The sequence below is a fragment of the Stenella coeruleoalba genome, assembly GCF_951394435.1.
Source record: "Stenella coeruleoalba genome assembly, contig: scaffold_111, whole genome shotgun sequence".
NCBI classification, from domain to species: domain Eukaryota; kingdom Metazoa; phylum Chordata; class Mammalia; order Artiodactyla; family Delphinidae; genus Stenella; species Stenella coeruleoalba.
The window spans coordinates 251,406-272,612 of NW_027645943.1; the positions used below are offsets into that span (position 1 = coordinate 251,406).

The 21,207-nt window shown below is 43.9% G+C and overlaps 1 long non-coding RNA gene across 15 annotated transcripts in view; it reads left to right on the plus strand.

Moving 5' to 3' along the window:
* The window catches only part of LOC307181455, a 947,438-nt gene that overhangs the window by 218,423 nt on the left and 707,808 nt on the right, over positions 1–21,207 (plus strand). The window lies entirely within an intron of this gene.

Sequence of the window (21,207 nt, forward strand, 5' to 3'; positions counted from 1 at the left end):
TCTTCCGCAGAAATTGCAAACTCTGCCAAACAGGAGGTTAAAGGCGCTGACTCTCCAAGTAGGGGGAGTGTTAGTAAAGCGTCTGGAATGTTGCACCCGAGTACCAGGGTCCGAAAACTGAGACATATTTGAACACGTCTCCCGATCACATGGTTGATCATACTCTAGGTTCCACATGCATGTTTTAGCTGAAGGAAGAATACCTTAAACCTGGGTAGTTGAAACCCGTGGAATGGGTACCATGCAATATGACTTCAAAGGGTCTTCATTTGCTCACCGAACCTCTCCATCCTATCACTGCTGCGTTTATGCCCCTGTACACACGCTTGATTCTCTTTTGGAGACATAGCAATCCATAGGTTTTAAGATACTTACTATTCAGATACATTCTTAGGCGTTTAATGTAGGGTGTTGAGTCCATTTCGTTGAGCAAGGAGTAGCTCTTGTCTATTCCATATTTGGCTTAAGGAACTTTATCTGTGCTCATTTCAATCTCTGGTTTTATGCAGCACCCCAACTCACCTTTCCCCTTAAGCAAGCATAAGTTGCTTTTCTAAATTTGAGACCCTGTTCTGTTTTGGAATTCAGTTCCTGTGTAGCCAAGTTTACATTCTGTGTATTAGTGATATCTTATGATGTTTCTTTTTCTGTGTGACTTATTTCAGTTAGAATTATCGTACCTGAATCCACTCATTATGCTGCTACGGGCCTGATGACATAGCTTTCATTGCTGAGTGATACTGCATTGTACGTAAGTACCACAAGTTCTTTATCCATTTTTCACTTTCTGTGATATTGAACTTGTACGGTAAACAAGGTTCTTGTAAACAGAGGCGTCCCAAACTTTGGGGTGGCTGTGTCTTTTTGATTTTAAATTCCCTAAGCTATAGGACCATAAGTGGCAGTGCCCTAGGCTCTGTTGCTTTGTTTTTTAGATGTTTCAGGAAACACCATACACTTCTCCCCAGTGTCTGTTGGCAATTTACATCCCGCCCATCAGCATAACAAGGCTCCCAGTTCTCCATGGCCTGTCCTGCCTTTCTGGATTTTACACTTTTTTCAGATGGCCCTTTTGACCGGGGGGAAGTGAGACTTCATTGTAGTGCAGATTTCCTTTGCAAGCTTGCTTGGTTGGCCAAAAAGGGCGTATGCGTTTTTTCCTGAATATATTCAGGAAAAACGCATACGCCCTTTTTGGCCAAGTGCATCATTGTGGACGTTCTGCCTCTTTTCCTATTCTTTCAATGCAATTCCAGTCTACCTCCTGAAATCGGTTTCCTGCAATTCTGCCCCGCTTTCAAGTCCTCTTGGCAGCCTTACTTCAGTCTATTTTTGGACGATAGCTGTCATTTATAACTCTGCAGGTTTGTGAATAACAGTGCCCCTGAGCTCCTTTCTTCAACTCGCTTTCTTGTGAGCTGGCCGCAACACCGCAGGATGGCTTCAGGCCCTAAACTGGTTCTGGCACGGCACGCTGAACCTTTGGTTATTTCCTCCTCCTGGTGGGAAATGAGAGTTAAATTTGCCCGTCCAGACACCTCCAGCTATCCTCTCAGTGGTTCTCGCTATTCCTGTTCATCTTCCGCAGAAATTGCAAACTGGGCCAAACAGGAGGTTAAAGGCGCTGACTCTCCAAGTGGGGAGAGTGTTAGTAAAGCGTCTGGAATGTTGCACCCGAGTACCAGGGGAGGAAAACTGAGACATATTTGAACACGTCTCCCGTTCACACGGTTGATCATACTCTGGGTTCCACCTGCATGTTTTAGCTGAAGGAAGAATACTTTAAACCTGCAGAGTTGAGACCCGTGGAATGGGTCCCATGCAATATGACTTCAAAGGGTCTTCATTTGCTCACCGAACCTCTCCAATCCTATCACTGCTGCGTTTATGCCCCTGTACACATGCTTGATTCTCTTTCGGAGACATAGCAATCCATAGGTTTTAAGATACTTACTAGTCAGGTACATTCTTAGGCGTTTAATATGCGGTGTTGAGTCCATTTCGTTGAGCAAGGAGTAGCTCTTGTCTATTCCATATTTGGCTTAAGGAACTTTATCTGTGCTCATTTCAATCTCTGGTTTTATGCAGCAACCCAACTCACCTTTCCCCTTAAGCAAGCATAAGTTGGTTTTCTAAATTTGAGAACCTGTTCTGTTTTGGAATTCAGTTCCTGTGTAGCCAAGTTTACATTCCGTGTATTAGTGATATCTTATGATGTTTCTTTTTCTGTGTGACTTATTTCAGTTAGAATCATCGTACCTGAATCTACTCATTATGCTGCTACGGGCCTGATGACATAGATTTCATTGCTGAGTGATACTGCATTGTACGTAAGTACCACAAGTTCTTTATCCATTTTTCACTTTCTGCGATGTTAAACTTGAACTGTAAACGAGGTTCTTGTAAACAGAGCCGTTCCAAACTTTGGGGTGGCTGTGTCTTTTTGATTTTAATTTCCCTAATCTATAGGACCATAAGTGGAAGTGCCCTAGGCTCTGTTGCTTTGTTTTTTTGATGTTTCAGGAAACACCATACACTTCTCCCGAGTGTCTGTTGGCAATTTACATCCCGCCCATCAGCATAACAAGGCTCCCAGTTCTCAATGGCCTGTTGCCTTTCTGGACTTTACACTTTTTTCAGATGGCCCTTTTGACCGGGGGGAAGTGAGACTTCATTGTAGTGCAGATTTCCTTTGCAAGCTTGCTTGGTTGGCCAAAAAGGGCGTATGCGTTTTTTCCTGAATATATTCAGGAAAAAACGCATACGCCCTTTTTGGCCAAGTGCATCATTGTGGACGTTCTGCCTCTTTTCCTATGCTTTCAATGCAATTCCAGTCTACCTCCTGAAATCGGTTTCCTGCAATTCTGCCCCGCTTTCAAGTCCTCTTGGCAGCCTTACTTCAGTCTATTTTTGGACGATAGCTGTCATTTATAACTCTGCAGGTTTGTGAATTACAGTGCCCCTGAGCTCCTTTCTTCAACTCGGTTTCTTTTGAGCTGGCCGCAACACCGCAGGATGGCTTCAGGCCCTAATCTGGTTCCGGCACGGCACGCTGAGCCTTTGGTTAATTCCTCTTCCTGGTGGGAAATGAGAGTTAAATTTGCCCGTCCAGACACCTCCAGCTAGTCTCTCATTGGTTCTCGCTATTCCTGTTCATCTTCCGCAGAAATTGCAAACTGGGGCAAACAGGAGGTTAAAGGCACTGACTCTCCAAGTAGGGAGAATGTTAGTAAAGCGTCTGGAATGTTGCACCCGAGTACCAGGGTACGAAAACTGAGACATATTTGAACACGTCTCCCGATCACATGGTTGATCATACTCTAGGTTCCACATGCATGTTTTAGCTGAAGGGAGAATACCTTAAACCTGGGTAGTTGAAACCCGTGGAATGGGTACCATGCAATATGACTTCAAAGGGTCTTCATTTGCTCACTGAACCTCTCCAATCCTATCACTGCTGCGTTTATGCCCCTGTACAAATGCTTGATTCTCTTTCGGAGACATAGCAATCCATAGGTTTTAAGATACTTACAAGTCAGGTACATTCTTAGGCGTTTAATATGCGGTGTTGAGTCCATTTCGTTGAGCAAGGAGTAGCTCTTGTCTATTCCATATTTGGCTTAAGGAACTTTATCTGTGCTCATTTCAATCTCTGGTTTTATGCAGCACCCAAACTCACCTTTACCCTTAAGCAAGCATAAGTTGTTTTTCTAAATTTGAGACCCTGTTCTGTTCTGTAATTCAGTTCCTGTGTAGCCAAGTTTACATTCCGTGTATTACTGATATCTTATGATGTTTCTTTTTCTGTGTGACTTATTTCAGTTAGAATCATCATACCTGAATCCACTCATTGTGCTGCTAACGGCCTGATGACACAGATTTCATTGCTGAGTGATATTGCTTTGTAAGTAAATACCACAAGTTCTTTATCCATTTTTCACTTTCTGCGATGTTGAACTTGTACTGTAAACGAGGTTCTTGTAAACAGAGGCCTCCCAAACTTTGGGGTGGCTGTGTCTTTTTGATTTTAATTTCCCTAAGCTATAGGACCATAAGTGGAAGTGCCCTAGGTTCTGTTGCTTTGTTTTTTAGATGTTTCAGGAAACACCATACACTTCTCCCGAGTGGTTGTTGGCAATTTACATCCCGCCCATCAGCATAACAAGGCTCCCAGTTCTCCATGGCCTGTCCTGCCTTTCTGGATTTTACACTTTTTTCAGATGGCCCTTTTGACCGGGGGGAAGAGAGACTTCATTGTAGTGCAGATTTCCTTTGCAAGCTTGCTTGGTTGGCCAAAAAGGGCGTATGCGTTTTTTCCTGAATATATTCAGGAAAAAACGCATACGCCCTTTTTGGCCAAGTGCATCATTGTGGACGTTCTGCCTCTTTTCCTATGCTTTCAATGCAATTCCAGTCTACCTCCTGAAATTGGTTTCCTGCAATTCTGCCCCGCTTTCAAGTCCTCTTGGCAGCCTTACTTCAGTCTATTTTTGGACGATAGCTGTCATTTATAACTCTGCAGGTTTGTGCATTACAGTGCCCCTGAGCTCCTTTCTTCAACTCGCTTTCTTTTGAGCTGGCCGCAACACCGCAAGATGGCTTCAGGCCCTAATCTGGTTCCGGCACGGCACACTGAGCCTTTGGTTATTTCCTCTTCCTGGTGGGAAATGAGAGTTAAATTTGCCCGTCCAGAAACCTCCAGCTAGCCTCTCATTGGTTCTCGCTATTCCTGTTCATCTTCCGCAAAAATTTCAAACTAAGCCAAACAGGAGGTTAAAGGCGCTGACTCTCCAAGTGGGGAGAGTGTTAGTAAAGCGTCTGGAATGTTGCACCCGAGTACCAGGGGAGGAAAACTGAGACATATTTGAACACGTCTCCCGATCACATGGTTGATCATACTCTAGGTTCCACATGCATGTTTTAGCTGAAGGAAGAATACCTTAAACCTGGGTAGTTGAAACCCGTGGAATGGGTACCAAGCAATATGACTTCAAAGGGTCTTCATTTGCTCACCGAACCTCTCCATCCTATCACTGCTGCGTTTATGCCCCTGTACACACGCTTGATTCTCTTTTGGAGACATAGCAATCCATAGGTTTTATGATACTTACTATTCAGGTACATTCTTAGGCGTTTAATATGGGGTGTTGAGTCCATTTCGTTGAGCAAGGAGTAGCTCTTGTCTATTCCATATTTGGCTTAAGGAACTTTATCTGTGCTCATTTCAATCTCTGGTTTTATGCAGCACCCCAACTCACCTTTCCCCTTAAGCAAGCATAAGTTGCTTTTCTAAATTTGAGACCCTGTTCTGTTTTGGAATTCAGTTCCTGTGTAGCCAAGTTTACATTCTGTGTATTAGTGATATCTTATGATGTTTCTTTTTCTGTGTGACTTATTTCAGTTAGAATTATCGTACCTGAATCCACTCATTATGCTGCTACGGGCCTGATGACATAGCTTTCATTGCTGAGTGATACTGCATTGTACGTAAGTACCACAAGTTCTTTATCCATTTTTCACTTTCTGTGATATTGAACTTGTACGGTAAACGAGGTTCTTGTAAACAGAGGCGTCCCAAACTTTGGGGTGGCTGTGTCTTTTTGATTTTAAATTCCCTAAGGTATAGGACCATAAGTGGCAGTGCCCTAGGCTCTGTTGCTTTGTTTTTTAGATGTTTCAGGAAACACCATACACTTCTCCCGAGTGGTTGTTGGCAATTTACATCCCGCCCATCAGCATAACAAGGCTCCCAGTTCTCCATGGCCTGTCCTGCCTTTCTGGATTTTACACTTTTTTCAGATGGCCCTTTTGACCGGGGGGAAGTGAGACTTCATTGTAGTGCAGATTTCCTTTGCAAGCTTGCTTGGTTGGCCAAAAAGGGCGTATGCGTTTTTTCCTGAATATATTCAGGAAAAAACGCATACGCCCTTTTTGGCCAAGTGCACCATTGTGGACGTTCTGCCTCTTTTCCTATGCTATCAATGCAATTCCAGTCTACCTCCTGAAATCGGTTTCCTGCAATTCTGCCCCGCTTTCAAGTCCTCTTGGCAGCCTTACTTCAGTCTATTTTTGGACGATAGCTGTCATTTATAACTCTGCAGGTTTGTGAATTACAGTGCCCCTGAGCTCCTTTCTTCAACTCAGTTTCTTTTGAGCTGGCCGCAACACCGCAGGATGGCTTCAGGCCCTAATCTGGTTTCGGTACGGTACGCTGAGCCTTTGGTTATTTCCTCTTCCTGTTGGGAAATGAGAGTTAAATTTGCCCGTCCAGACACCTCCAGCTAGCCTCTCATTGGTTCTCGCTATTCCTGTTCATCTTCCGCAGAAATTGCAAACTCTGCCAAACAGGAGGTTAAAGGCGCTGACTCTCCAAGTAGGGAGAGTGTTAGTAAAGCGTCTGGAATGTTGCACCCGAGTACCAGGGTCCGAAAACTGAGACATATTTGAACACGTCTCCCGATCACATGGTTGATCATACTCTAGGTTCCACATGCATGTTTTAGCTGAAGGAAGAATACCTTAAACCTGGGTAGTTGAAACCCGTGGAATGGGTACCATGCAATATGACTTCAAAGGGTCTTCATTTGCTCACCGAACCTCTCCAATCCTATCACTGCTGCGTTTATGCCCCTGTACACATGCTTGATTCTCTTTTGGAGACATAGCAATCCATAGGTTTTAAGATACTTACAAGTCAGGTACATTCTTAGGCGTTTAATATGCGGTGTTGAGTCCATTTCGTTGAGCAAGGAGTAGCTCTTGTCTATTCCATATTTGGCTTAAGGAACTTTATCTGTGCTCATTTCAATCTCTGGTTTTATGCAGCACCCCAACTCACCTTTACCCTTAAGCAAGCATAAGTTGTTTTTCTAAATTTGAGACCCTGTTCTGTTCTGTAATTCAGTTCCTGTGTAGCCAAGTTTCCATTCCGTGTATTACTGATATCTTATGATGTTTCTTTTTCTGTGTGACTTATTTCAGTTAGAATCATCATACCTGAATCCACTCATTGTGCTGCTCAGGGCCTGATGACACAGATTTCATTGCTGAGTGATATTGCTTTGTAAGTAAATACCACAACTTCTTTATCCATTTTTCACTTTCTGCGATGTTGAACTTGTACTGTAAACGAGGTTCTTGTAAACAGAGGCGTCCCAAACTTTGGCGTGGCTGTGTCTTTTTGATTTTAATTTCCCTAAGCTATAGGACCATAAGTGGAAGTGCCCTAGGTTCTGTTGCTTTGTTTTTTAGATGTTTCAGGAAACACCATACACTTCTCCCGAGTGGTTGTTGGCAATTTACATCCCGCCCATCAGCATAACAAGGCTCCCAGTTCTCCATGGCCTGTCCTGCCTTTCTGGATTTTACACTTTTTTCAGATGGCCCTTTTGACCGGGGGGAAGTGAGACTTCATTGTAGTGCAGATTTCCTTTGCAAGCTTGCTTGGTTGGCCAAAAAGGGCGTATGCGTTTTTTCCTGAATATATTCAGGAAAAAACGCATACGTCCTTTTTGGCCAAGTGCATCATTGTGGACGTTCTGCCTCTTTTCCTATGCTTTCAATGCAATTCCAGTCTACCTCCTGAAATCGGTTTCCTGCAATTCTGCCCCGCTTTCAAGTCCTCTTGGCAGCCTTACTTCAGTCTATTTTCGGACGATAGCTGTCATTTATAACTCTGCAGGTTTGTGAATTACAGTGCCCCTGAGCTCCTTTCTTCAACTCGCTTTCTTGTGACCTGGCCGCAACACCGCCGGATGGCTTCAGGCCCTAATCTGGTTCCGGCACGGCACACTGAGCCTTTGGTTATTTCCTCTTCCTGGTGGGAAATGAGAGTTAAATTTGCCCGTCCAGTAACCTCCAGCTAGCCTCTCACTGGTTCTCGCTATTCCTGTTCATCTTCCGCAGAAATTGCAAACTGAGCCAAACAGGAGGTTAAAGGTGTTGACTCTCCAGGTGGGGAGAGTGTTAGTAAAGCGTCTGGAATGTTGCACCCGAGTACCAGGGGAGGAAAACTGAGACATATTTGAACACGTCTCCCGATCACATGGTTGATCATACTCTAGGTTCCACATGCATGTTTTAGCTGAAGGAAGAATACCTTAAACCTGGGTAGTTGAAACCCGTGGAATGGGTACCATGCAATATGACTTCAAAGGGTCTTCATTTGCTCACCGAACCTCTCCAATCCTATCACTGCTGCGTTTATGCCCCTGTACACATGCTTGATTCTCTTTCGGAGACATAGCAATCCATAGGTTTTAAGATACTTACTAGTCAGGTACATTCTTAGGCGTTTAATATGCGGTGTTGAGTCCATTTCGTTGAGCAAGGAGTAGCTCTTGTCTATTCCATATTTGGCTTAAGGAACTTTATCTGTGCTCATTTCAATCTCTGGTTTTATGCAGCACCCCAACTCACCTTTCCCCTTAAGCAAGCATAAGTTGCTTTTCTAAATTTGAGACCCTGTTCTGTTTTGGAATTCAGTTCCTGTGTAGCCAAGTTTACATTCTGTGTATTAGTGGTACCTTATGATGTTTCTTTTTCTGTGTGACTTATTTCAGTTAGAATCATCGTACCTGAATCCTCTCATTATGCTGCTACGGGCCTGATGACATAGATTTCATTGCTGAGTGATACTGCATTGTACGTAAGTACCACAAGTTCTTTATCCATTTTTCACTTTCTGTGATATTGAACTTCTACGGTAAACGAGGTTCTTGTAAACAGAGGCGTCCCAAACTTTGGGGTGGCTGTGTCTTTTTTATTTTAATTTCCCTAAGCTATAGGACCATAAGTGGCAGTGCCCTAGGCTTTGTTGCTTTCTTTTTTAGATGTTTCAGGAAACACCATACACATCTCCCGAGTGTCTGTTGGCAATTTACATCCCGCCCATCAGCATAACAAGGCTCCCAGTTCTCCATGGCCTGTCCTGCCTTTCTGGATTTTACACTTTTTTCAGATGGCCCTTTTGACCGGGGGGAAGTGAGACTTCATTGTAGTGCAGATTTCCTTTGCAAGCTTGCTTGGTTGGCCAAAAAGGGCATATGCGTTTTTTCCTGAATATATTCAGGAAAAAACGCATATGCCCTTTTTGGCCAAGTGCATCATTGTGGACGTTCTGCCTCTTTTCCTATGCTTTCAGTGCAATTCCAGTCTACCTCCTGAAATCGGTTTCCTGCAATTCTGCCCCGCTTTCAAGTCCTCTTGGCAGCCTTACCTCAGTCTATTTTTGGACGATAGCTGTCATTTATAACTCTGCAGGTTTGTGAATTACAGTGCCCGTGAGCTCCTTTCTTCAACTCGCTTTCTTGTGAGCTGGCCGCAACACCGCAGGATGGCTTCAGGCCCTAATCTGCTACCGGCACGGCACGCTGAGCCTTTGGTTATTTCCTCTTCCTGGTGGGAAATGAGAGTTAAATTTGCCCGTCCAGACACCTCCAGCTAGTCTCTCATTGGTTCTCCCTATTCCTGTTCATCTTCCGCAGAAATTGCAAACTGGGCCAAACAGGAGGTTAAAGGGACTGACTCTCCAACTGAGGAGAGTGTTAGTAAAGCGTCTGGAATGTTGCACCCGAGTACCAGGGTACGAAAACTGAGACATATTTGAACACGTCTCCTGATCACATGGTTGATCATACTCTAGGTTCTACATGCATGTTTTAGCTGAAGGAAGAATACCTTAAACCTGGGTAGTAGAAACCCGTGGAATGGGTACCATGCAATATGACTTCAAAGGGTCTACATTTGCTCACCGAACCTCTCCAATCCTATCACTGCTGCGTTTATGCCCCTGTACACATGCTTGATTCTCTTTCGGAGACATAGCAATCCATAGGTTTTAAGATACTTACTAGTCAGGTACATTCTTAGGCATTTAACATGCGGTGTTGAGTCCATTTCGTTGAGCAAGGAGTAGCTCTTGTCTATTCCATATTTGGCTTAAGGACCTTTATCTGTGCTCATTTCAATCTCTGGTTTTATGCAGCACCCCAACTCACCTTTCCACTTAAGCAAGCAGAAGTTGCTTTTCTAAATTTGAGACCCTGTTGTGTTTTGGAATTCAGTTCCTGTGTAGCCAAGTTTACATTCTGTGTATTAGTGATACCTTATGATGTTTCTTTTTCTGTGTGACTTATTTCAGTTAGAATCATCGTACCTGAATCCACTCATTATGTTGCTACGGGCCTGATGACATAGATTTCATTGCTGAGTGATACTGCATTGTACGTAAGTACCACAAGTTCTTTATCCATTTTTCACTTTCTGTGATATTGAACTTGTACGGTAAATGAGGTTCTTGTAAACGGAGGCGTCCCAAACTTTGGGGTGGCTGTGTCTTTTTTATTTTAATTTTCCTAAGCTATAGGACCATAGGTGGAAGTGCCCTAGGTTCTGTTGCTTTGTTTTTTAGATGTTTCAGGAAACACCATACACTTCTCCCGAGTGGTTGTTGGCAATTTACATCCCGCCCATCAGCATAACAAGGCTCCCAGTTCTCCATGGCCTGTCCTGCCTTTCTGGATTTTACACTTTTTTCAGATGGCCCTTTTGACCGGGGGGAAGTGAGACTTCATTGTAGTGCAGATTTCCTTTGCAAGCTTGCTTGGTTGGCCAAAAAGGGCGTATGCGTTTTTTCCTGAATATATTCAGGAAAAAACGCATACGCCCTTTTTGGCCAAGTGCATCATTGTGGACGTTCTGCCTCTTTTCCTATGCTTTCAATGCAATTCCAGTCTACCTCCTGAAATCGGTTTCCTGCAATTCTGCCCCGCTTTCAAGTCCTCTTGGCAGCCTTACTTCAGTCTATTTTTGGACGATAGCTGTCATTTATAACTCTGCAGGTTTGTGAATTACAGTGCCCCTGAGCTCCTTTCTTCAACTCGGTTTCTTTTGAGCTGGCTGCAACACCGCAGGATGGCTTCAGGCCCTAATCTGGTTCCGGTACGGCACGCTGAGCCTTTGGTTATTTCCTCTTCCTGGTGGGAAATGAGAGTTAAATTTGCCCGTCCAGACACCTCCAGCTAGCCTCTCATTGGGTCTCGCTATTCCTGTTCATCTTCCGCAGAAATTGCAAACTGGGCCAAACAGGAGGTTAAAGGGACTGACTCTCCAAGTGGGGAGAGTGTTAGTAAAGCGTCTGCAATGTTGCACCCGAGTACCAGGGGAGGAAAACTGAGACATATTTGAACACGTCTCCCGATCACATGGTTGATCATACTCTAGGTTCCACATGCATGTTTTAGCTGAAGGAAGAATACCTTAAACCTGGGGAGTTGAAACCCGTGGAATGGGTACCATGCAATATGACTTCAAAGGGTCTTCATTTGCTCACCGAACCTCTCCAATCCTATCACTGCTGCGTTTATGCCCCTGTACACATGCTTGATTCTCTTTCGGAGACATAGCAATCCATAGGTTTTAAGATACTTACAAGTCAGGTACATTCTTAGGCGTTTAATATGGGGGTGTTGAGTCCATTTCGTTGAGCAAGGAGTAGCTCTTGTCTATTCCATATTTGGCTTAAGGAACTTTATCTGTGCTCATTTCAATCTCTGGTTTTATGCAGCACCCCAACTCACCTTTCCCCTTAAGCAAGCATAAGTTGGTTTTCTAAATTTGAGAACCTGTTCTGTTTTGGAATTCAGTTCCTGTGTAGCCAAGTTTACATTCCGTGTATTAGTGATATCTTATGATGTTTCTTTTTCTGTGTGACTTATTTCAGTTAGAATCATCGTACCTGAATCTACTCATTATGCTGCTACGGGCCTGATGACATAGATTTCATTGCTGAGTGATACTGCATTGTACGTAAGTACCACAAGTTCTTTATCCATTTTTCACTTTCTGCGATGTTAAACTTGAACTGTAAACGAGGTTCTTGTAAACAGAGCCGTTCCAAACTTTGGGGTGGCTGTGTCTTTTTGATTTTAATTTCCCTAATCTATAGGACCATAAGTGGAAGTGCCCTAGGCTCTGTTGCTTTGTTTTTTTGATGTTTCAGGAAACACCATACACTTCTCCCGAGTGTCTGTTGGCAATTTACATCCCGCCCATCAGCATAACAAGGCTCCCAGTTCTCAATGGCCTGTTGCCTTTCTGGACTTTACACTTTTTTCAGATGGCCCTTTTGACCGGGGGGAAGTGAGACTTCATTGTAGTGCAGATTTCCTTTGCAAGCTTGCTTGGTTGGCCAAAAAGGGCGTATGCGTTTTTTCCTGAATATATTCAGGAAAAAACGCATACGCCCTTTTTGGCCAAGTGCACCATTGTGGACGTTCTGCCTCTTTTCCTATGCTTTCAATGCAATTCCAGTCTACCTCCTGAAATCGGTTTCCTGCAATTCTGCCCCGCTTTCAAGTCCTCTTGGCAGCCTTACTTCAGTCTATTTTTGGACGATAGCTGTCATTTATAACTCTGCAGGTTTGTGAATTACAGTGCCCCTGAGCTCCTTTCTTCAACTCGGTTTCTTTTGAGCTGGCTGCAACACCGCAGGATGGCTTCAGGCCCTAATCTGGTTCCGGCACGGCACGCTGAGCCTTTGGTTATTTCCTCTTCCTGGTGGGAAATGAGAGTTAAATTTGCCCGTCCAGACACCTCCAGCTAGTCTCTCATTGGTTCTCGCTATTCCTGTTCATCTTCCGCAGAAATTGCAAACTGGGGCAAACAGGAGGTTAAAGGCACTGACTCTCCAAGTAGGGAGAATGTTAGTAAAGCGTCTGGAATGTTGCACCCGAGTACCAGGGTACGAAAACTGAGACATATTTGAACACGTCTCCCGATCACATGGTTGATCATACTCTAGGTTCCACATGCATGTTTTAGCTGAAGGGAGAATACCTTAAACCTGGGTAGTTGAAACCCGTGGAATGGGTACCATGCAATATGACTTCAAAGGGTCTTCATTTGCTCACTGAACCTCTCCAATCCTATCACTGCTGCGTTTATGCCCCTGTACAAATGCTTGATTCTCTTTCGGAGACATAGCAATCCATAGGTTTTAAAATACTTACAAGTCAGGTACATTCTTAGGCGTTTAATATGCGGTGTTGAGTCCATTTCGTTGAGCAAGGAGTAGCTCTTGTCTATTCCATATTTGGCTTAAGGAACTTTATCTGTGCTCATTTCAATCTCTGGTTTTATGCAGCACCCCAACTCACCTTTACCCTTAAGCAAGCATAAGTTGTTTTTCTAAATTTGAGACCCTGTTCTGTTCTGTAATTCAGTTCCTGTGTAGCCAAGTTTACATTCCGTGTATTACTGATATCTTATGATGTTTCTTTTTCTGTGTGACTTATTTCAGTTAGAATCATCATACCTGAATCCACTCATTGTGCTGCTAAGGGCCTGATGACACAGATTTCATTGCTGAGTGATATTGCTTTGTAAGTAAATACCACAAGTTCTTTATCCATTTTTCACTTTCTGCGATGTTGAACTTGTACTGTAAACGAGGTTCTTGTAAACAGAGGCCTCCCAAACTTTGGGGTGGCTGTGTCTTTTTGATTTTAATTTCCCAAAGCTATAGGACCATAAGTGGAAGTGCCCTAGGTTCTGTTGCTTTGTTTTTTAGATGTTTCAGGAAACACCATACACTTCTCCCGAGTGGTTGTTGGCAATTTACATCCCGCCCATCAGCATAACAAGGCTCCCAGTTCTCCATGGCCTGTCCTGCCTTTCTGGATTTTACACTTTTTCAAGATGGCCCTTTTGATCGGGGGGAAGAGAGACTTCATTGTAGTGCAGATTTCCTTTGCAAGCTTGCTTGGTTGGCCAAAAAGGGCGTATGCGTTTTTTCCTGAATATATTCAGGAAAAAACGCATACGCCCTTTTTGGCCAAGTGCATCATTGTGGACGTTCTGCCTCTTTTCCTATGCTTTCAATGCAATTCCAGTCTACCTCCTGAAATCGGTTTCCTGCAATTCTGCCCCGCTTTCAAGTCCTCTTGGCAGCCTTACTTCAGTCTATTTTTGGACGATAGCTGTCATTTATAACTCTGCAGGTTTGTGCATTACAGTGCCCCTGAGCTCCTTTCTTCAACTCGCTTTCTTTTGAGCTGGCCGCAACACCGCAAGATGGCTTCAGGCCCTAATCTGGTTCCGGCACGGCACACTGAGCCTTTGGTTATTTCCTCTTCCTGGTGGGAAATGAGAGTTAAATTTGCCCGTCCAGAAACCTCCAGCTAGCCTCTCATTGGTTCTCGCTATTCCTGTTCATCTTCCGCAGAAATTTCAAACTAAGCCAAACAGGAGGTTAAAGGCGCTGACTCTCCAAGTGGGGAGAGTGTTAGTAAAGCGTCTGGAATGTTGCACCCGAGTACCAGGGGAGGAAAACTGAGACATATTTGAACACGTCTCTCGTTCACATGGTTGATCATACTTGGGTTCCACATGCATGTTTTAGCTGAAGGAAGAATACCTTTAACCTGGAGAGTTGAGACCCGTGGAATGGGTACCATGCAATATGACTTCAAAGGGTCTTCATTTGCTCACCGAACCTCTCCAATCCTATCACTGCTGCGTTTATGCCCCTGTACACACGCTTGATTCTCTTTTGGAGACATAGCAATCCATAGGTTTTACGATACTTACTAGTCAGGTACATTCTTAGGCGTTTAATATGCGGTGTTGAGTCCATTTCGTTGAGCAAGGAGTAGCTCTTGTCTATTCCATATTTGGCTTAAGGAACTTTATCTGTGCTCATTTCAATCTCTGGTTTTATGCAGCACCCCAACTCACCTTTCCCCTTAAGCAAGCATAAGTTGCTTTTCTAAATTTGAGACCCTGTTCTGTTTTGGAATTCAGTTCCTGTGTAGCCAAGTTTACATTCTGTGTATTAGTGGTACCTTATGATGTTTCTTTTTCTGTGTGACTTATTTCAGTTAGAATCATCGTACCTGAATCCTCTCATTATGCTGCTACGGGCCTGATGACATAGATTTCATTGCTGAGTGATACTGCATTGTACGTAAGTACCACAAGTTCTTTATCCATTTTTCACTTTCTGTGATATTGAACTTCTACGGTAAACGAGGTTCTTGTAAACAGAGGCGTCCCAAACTTTGGGGTGGCTGTGTCTTTTTTATTTTAATTTCCCTAAGCTATAGGACCATAAGTGGCAGTGCCCTAGGCTTTGTTGCTTTCTTTTTTAGATGTTTCAGGAAACACCATACACATCTCCCGAGTGTCTGTTGGCAATTTACATCCCGCCCATCAGCATAACAAGGCTCCCAGTTCTCCATGGCCTGTCCTGCCTTTCTGGATTTTACACTTTTTTCAGATGGCCCTTTTGACCGGGGGGAAGTGAGACTTCATTGTAGTGCAGATTTCCTTTGCAAGCTTGCTTGGTTGGCCAAAAAGGGCATATGCGTTTTTTCCTGAATATATTCAGGAAAAAACGCATATGCCCTTTTTGGCCAAGTGCATCATTGTGGACGTTCTGCCTCTTTTCCTATGCTTTCAGTGCAATTCCAGTCTACCTCCTGAAATCGGTTTCCTGCAATTCTGCCCCGCTTTCAAGTCCTCTTGGCAGCCTTACCTCAGTCTATTTTTGGACGATAGCTGTCATTTATAACTCTGCAGGTTTGTGAATTACAGTGCCCCTGAGCTCCTTTCTTCAACTCGCTTTCTTGTGAGCTGGCCGCAACACCGCAGGATGGCTTCAGGCCCTAATCTGCTACCGGCACGGCACGCTGAGCCTTTGGTTATTTCCTCTTCCTGGTGGGAAATGAGAGTTAAATTTGCCCGTCCAGACACCTCCAGCTAGTCTCTCATTGGTTCTCCCTATTCCTGTTCATCTTCCGCAGAAATTGCAAACTGGGCCAAACAGGAGGTTAAAGGGACTGACTCTCCAACTGAGGAGAGTGTTAGTAAAGCGTCTGGAATGTTGCACCCGAGTACCAGGGTACGAAAACGGAGACATATTTGAACACGTCTCCTGATCACATGGTTGATCATACTCTAGGTTCTACATGCATGTTTTAGCTGAAGGAAGAATACCTTAAACCTGGGTAGTAGAAACCCGTGGAATGGGTACCATGCAATATGACTTCAAAGGGTCTACATTTGCTCACCGAACCTCTCCAATCCTATCACTGCTGCGTTTATGCCCCTGTACACATGCTTGATTCTCTTTCGGAGACATAGCAATCCATAGGTTTTAAGATACTTACTAGTCAGGTACATTCTTAGGCATTTAACATGCGGTGTTGAGTCCATTTCGTTGAGCAAGGAGTAGCTCTTGTCTATTCCATATTTGGCTTAAGGACCTTTATCTGTGCTCATTTCAATCTCTGGTTTTATGCAGCACCCCAACTCACCTTTCCACTTAAGCAAGCATAAGTTGCTTTTCTAAATTTGAGACCCTGTTGTGTTTTGGAATTCAGTTCCTGTGTAGCCAAGTTTACATTCTGTGTATTAGTGATACCTTATGATGTTTCTTTTTCTGTGTGACTTATTTCAGTTAGAATCATCGTACCTGAATCCACTCATTATGTTGCTACGGGCCTGATGACATAGATTTCATTGCTGAGTGATACTGCATTGTACGTAAGTACCACAAGTTCTTTATCCATTTTTCACTTTCTGTGATATTGAACTTGTACGGTAAATGAGGTTCTTGTAAACGGAGGCGTCCCAAACTTTGGGGTGGCTGTGTCTTTTTTATTTTAATTTTCCTAAGCTATAGGACCATAGGTGGAAGTGCCCTAGGTTCTGTTGCTTTGTTTTTTAGATGTTTCAGGAAACACCATACACTTCTCCCGAGTGGTTGTTGGCAATTTACATCCCGCCCATCAGCATAACAAGGCTCCCAGTTCTCCATGGCCTGTCCTGCCTTTCTGGATTTTACACTTTTTTCAGATGGCCCTTTTGACCGGGGGGAAGTGAGACTTCATTGTAGTGCAGATTTCCTTTGCAAGCTTGCTTGGTTGGCCAAAAAGGGCGTATGCGTTTTTTCCTGAATATATTCAGGAAAAAACGCATACGCCCTTTTTGGCCAAGTGCATCATTGTGGACGTTCTGCCTCTTTTCCTATGCTTTCAATGCAATCCCAGTCTACCTCCTGAAATCGGTTTCCTGCAATTCTGCCCCGCTTTCAAGTCCTCTTGGCAGCCTTACTTCAGTCTATTTTTGGACGATAGCTGTCATTTATAACTCTGCAGGTTTGTGAATTACAGTGCCCCTGAGCTCCTTTCTTCAACTCGGTTTCTTTTGAGCTGGCTGCAACACCGCAGGATGGCTTCAGGCCCTAATCTGGTTCCGGTACGGCACGCTGAGCCTTTGGTTATTTCCTCTTCCTGGTGGGAAATGAGAGTTAAATTTGCCCGTCCAGACACCTCCAGCTAGCCTCTCATTGGTTCTCGCTATTCCTGTTCATCTTCCGCAGAAATTGCAAACTGGGCCAAACAGGAGGTTAAAGGGACTGACTCTCCAAGTGGGGAGAGTGTTAGTAAAGCGTCTGCAATGTTGCACCCGAGTACCAGGGGAGGAAAACTGAGACATATTTGAACACGTCTCCCGATCACATGGTTGATCATACTCTAGGTTCCACATGCATGTTTTAGCTGAAGGAAGAATACCTTAAACCTGGGGAGTTGAAACCCGTGGAATGGGTACCATGCAATATGACTTCAAAGGGTCTTCATTTGCTCACCGAACCTCTCCAATCCTATCACTGCTGCGTTTATGCCCCTGTACACATGCTTGATTCTCTTTCTGAGACATAGCAATCCATAGGTTTTAAGATACTTACAAGTCAGGTACATTCTTAGGCGTTTAATATGGGGGTGTTGAGTCCATTTCGTTGAGCAAGGAGTAGCTCTTGTCTATTCCATATTTGGCTTAAGGAACTTTATCTGTGCTCATTTCAATCTCTGGTTTTATGCAGCACCCCAACTCACCTTTCCCCTTAAGCAAGCATAAGTTGGTTTTCTAAATTTGAGACTCTGTTCTGTTTTGGAATGCAGTTCCTGTGTAGCCAAGTTTACATTCCGTGTATTAGTGATATCTTATGATGTTTCTTTTTCTGTGTGACTTATTTCAGTTAGAATCATCGTACCTGAATCTACTCATTATGCTGCTACGGGCCTGATGACATAGATTTCATTGCTGAGTGATACTGCATTGTACGTAAGTACCACAAGTTCTTTATCCATTTTTCACTTTCTGCGATGTTAAACTTGAACTGTAAACGAGGTTCTTGTAAACAGAGCCGTTCCAAACTTTGGGGTGGCTGTGTCTTTTTGATTTTAATTTCCCTAATCTATAGTACCATAAGTGGAAGTGCCCTAGGCTCTGTTGCTTTGTTTTTTTGATGTTTCAGGAAACACCATACACTTCTCCCGAGTGTCTGTTGGCAATTTACATCCCGCCCATCAGCATAACAAGGCTCCCAGTTCTCAATGGCCTGTTGCCTTTCTGGACTTTACACTTTTTTCAGATGGCCCTTTTGACCGGGGGGAAGTGAGACTTCATTGTAGTGCAGATTTCCTTTGCAAGCTTGCTTGGTTGGCCAAAAAGGGCGTATGCGTTTTTTCCTGAATATATTCAGGAAAAAACGCATACGCCCTTTTTGGCCAAGTGCACCATTGTGGACGTTCTGCCTCTTTTCCTATGCTTTCAATGCAATTCCAGTCTACCTCCTGAAATCGGTTTCCTGCAATTCTGCCCCGCTTTCAAGTCCTCTTGGCAGCCTTACTTCAGTCTATTTTTGGACGATAGCTGTCATTTATAACTCTGCAGGTTTGTGAATTACAGTGCCCCTGAGCTCCTTTCTTCAACTCGGTTTCTTTTGAGCTGGCCGCAACACCGCAGGATGGCTTCAGGCCCTAATCTGGTTCCGGCACGGCACGCTGAGCCTTTGGTTATTTCCTCTTCCTGGTGGGAAATGAGAGTTAAATTTGCCCGTCCAGACACCTCCAGCTAGTCTCTCATTGGTTCTCGCTATTCCTGTTCATCTTCCGCAGAAATTGCAAACTGGGGCAAACAGGAGGTTAAAGGCACTGACTCTCCAAGTAGGGAGAATGTTAGTAAAGCGTCTGGAATGTTGCACCCGAGTACCAGGGTACGAAAACTGAGACATATTTGAACACGTCTCCCGATCACATGGTTGATCATACTCTAGGTTCCACATGCATGTTTTAGCTGAAGGGAGAATACCTTAAACCTGGGTAGTTGAAACCCGTGGAATGGGTACCATGCAATATGACTTCAAAGGGTCTTCATTTGCTCACTGAACCTCTCCAATCCTATCACTGCTGCGTTTATGCCCCTGTACAAATGCTTGATTCTCTTTCGGAGACATAGCAATCCATAGGTTTTAAGATACTTACAAGTCAGGTACATTCTTAGGCGTTTAATATGCGGTGTTGAGTCCATTTCGTTGAGCAAGGAGTAGCTCTTGTCTATTCCATATTTGGCTTAAGGAACTTTATCTGTGCTCATTTCAATCTCTGGTTTTATGCAGCACCCCAACTCACCTTTACCCTTAAGCAAGCATAAGTTGTTTTTCTAAATTTGAGACCCTGTTCTGTTCTGTAATTCAGTTCCTGTGTAGCCAAGTTTACATTCCGTGTATTACTGATATCTTATGATGTTTCTTTTTCTGTGTGACTTATTTCAGTTAGAATCATCATACCTGAATCCACTCATTGTGCTGCTAAGGGCCTGATGACACAGATTTCATTGCTGAGTGATATTGCTTTGTAAGTAAATACCACAAGTTCTTTATCCATTTTTCACTTTCTGCGATGTTGAACTTGTACTGTAAACGAGGTTCTTGTAAACAGAGGCCTCCCAAACTTTGGGGTGGCTGTGTCTTTTTGATTTTAATTTCCCAAAGCTATAGGACCATAAGTGGAAGTGCCCTAGGTTCTGTTGCTTTGTTTTTTAGATGTTTCAGGAAACACCATACACTTCTCCCGAGTGGTTGTTGGCAATTTACATCCCGCCCATCAGCATAACAAGGCTCCCAGTTCTCCATGGCCTGTCCTGCCTTTCTGGATTTTACACTTTTTCAAGATGGCCCTTTTGATCGGAGGGAAGAGAGACTTCATTGTAGTGCAGATTTCCTTTGCAAGCTTGCTTGGTTGGCCAAAAAGGGCGTATGCGTTTTTTCCTGAATATATTCAGGAAAAAACGCATACGCCCTTTTTGGCCAAGTGCATCATTGTGGACGTTCTGCCTCTTTTCCTATGCTTTCAATGCAATTCCAGTCTACCTCCTGAAATCGGTTTCCTGCAATTCTGCCCCGCTTTCAAGTCCTCTTGGCAGCCTTACTTCAGTCTATTTTTGGACGATAGCTGTCATTTATAACTCTGCAGGTTTGTGCATTACAGTGCCCCTGAGCTCCTTTCTTCAACTCGCTTTCTTTTGAGCTGGCCGCAACACCGCAAGATGGCTTCAGGCCCTAATCTGGTTCCGGCACGGCACACTGAGCCTTTGGTTATTTCCTCTTCCTGGTGGGAAATGAGAGTTAAATTTGCCCGTCCAGAAACCTCCAGCTAGCCTCTCATTGGTTCTCGCTATTCCTGTTCATCTTCCGCAGAAATTTCAAACTAAGCCAAACAGGAGGTTAAAGGCGCTGACTCTCCAAGTGGGGAGAGTGTTAGTAAAGCGTCTGGAATGTTGCACCCGAGTACCAGGGGAGGAAAACTGAGACATATTTGAACACGTCTCTCGTTCACATGGTTGATCATACTTGGGTTCCACATGCATGTTTTAGCTGAAGGAAGAATACCTTTAACCTGGAGAGTTGAGACCCGTGGAATGGGTACCATGCAATATGACTTCAAAGGGTCTTCATTTGCTCACCGAACCTCTCCAATCCTATCACTGCTGCGTTTATGCCCCTGTACACACGCTTGATTCTCTTTTGGAGACATAGCAATCCATAGGTTTTACGATACTTACTAGTCAGGTACATTCTTAGGCGTTTAATATGCGGTGTTGAGTCCATTTCGTTGAGCAAGGAGTAGCTCTTGTCTATTCCATATTTGGCTTAAGGAACTTTATCTGTGCTCATTTCAATCTCTGGTTTTATGCAGCACCCCAACTCACCTTTCCCCTTAAGCAAGCATAAGTTGCTTTTCTAAATTTGAGACCCTGTTCTGTTTTGGAATTCAGTTCCTGTGTAGCCAAGTTTACATTCTGTGTATTAGTGGTACCTTATGATGTTTCTTTTTCTGTGTGACTTATTTCAGTTAGAATCAT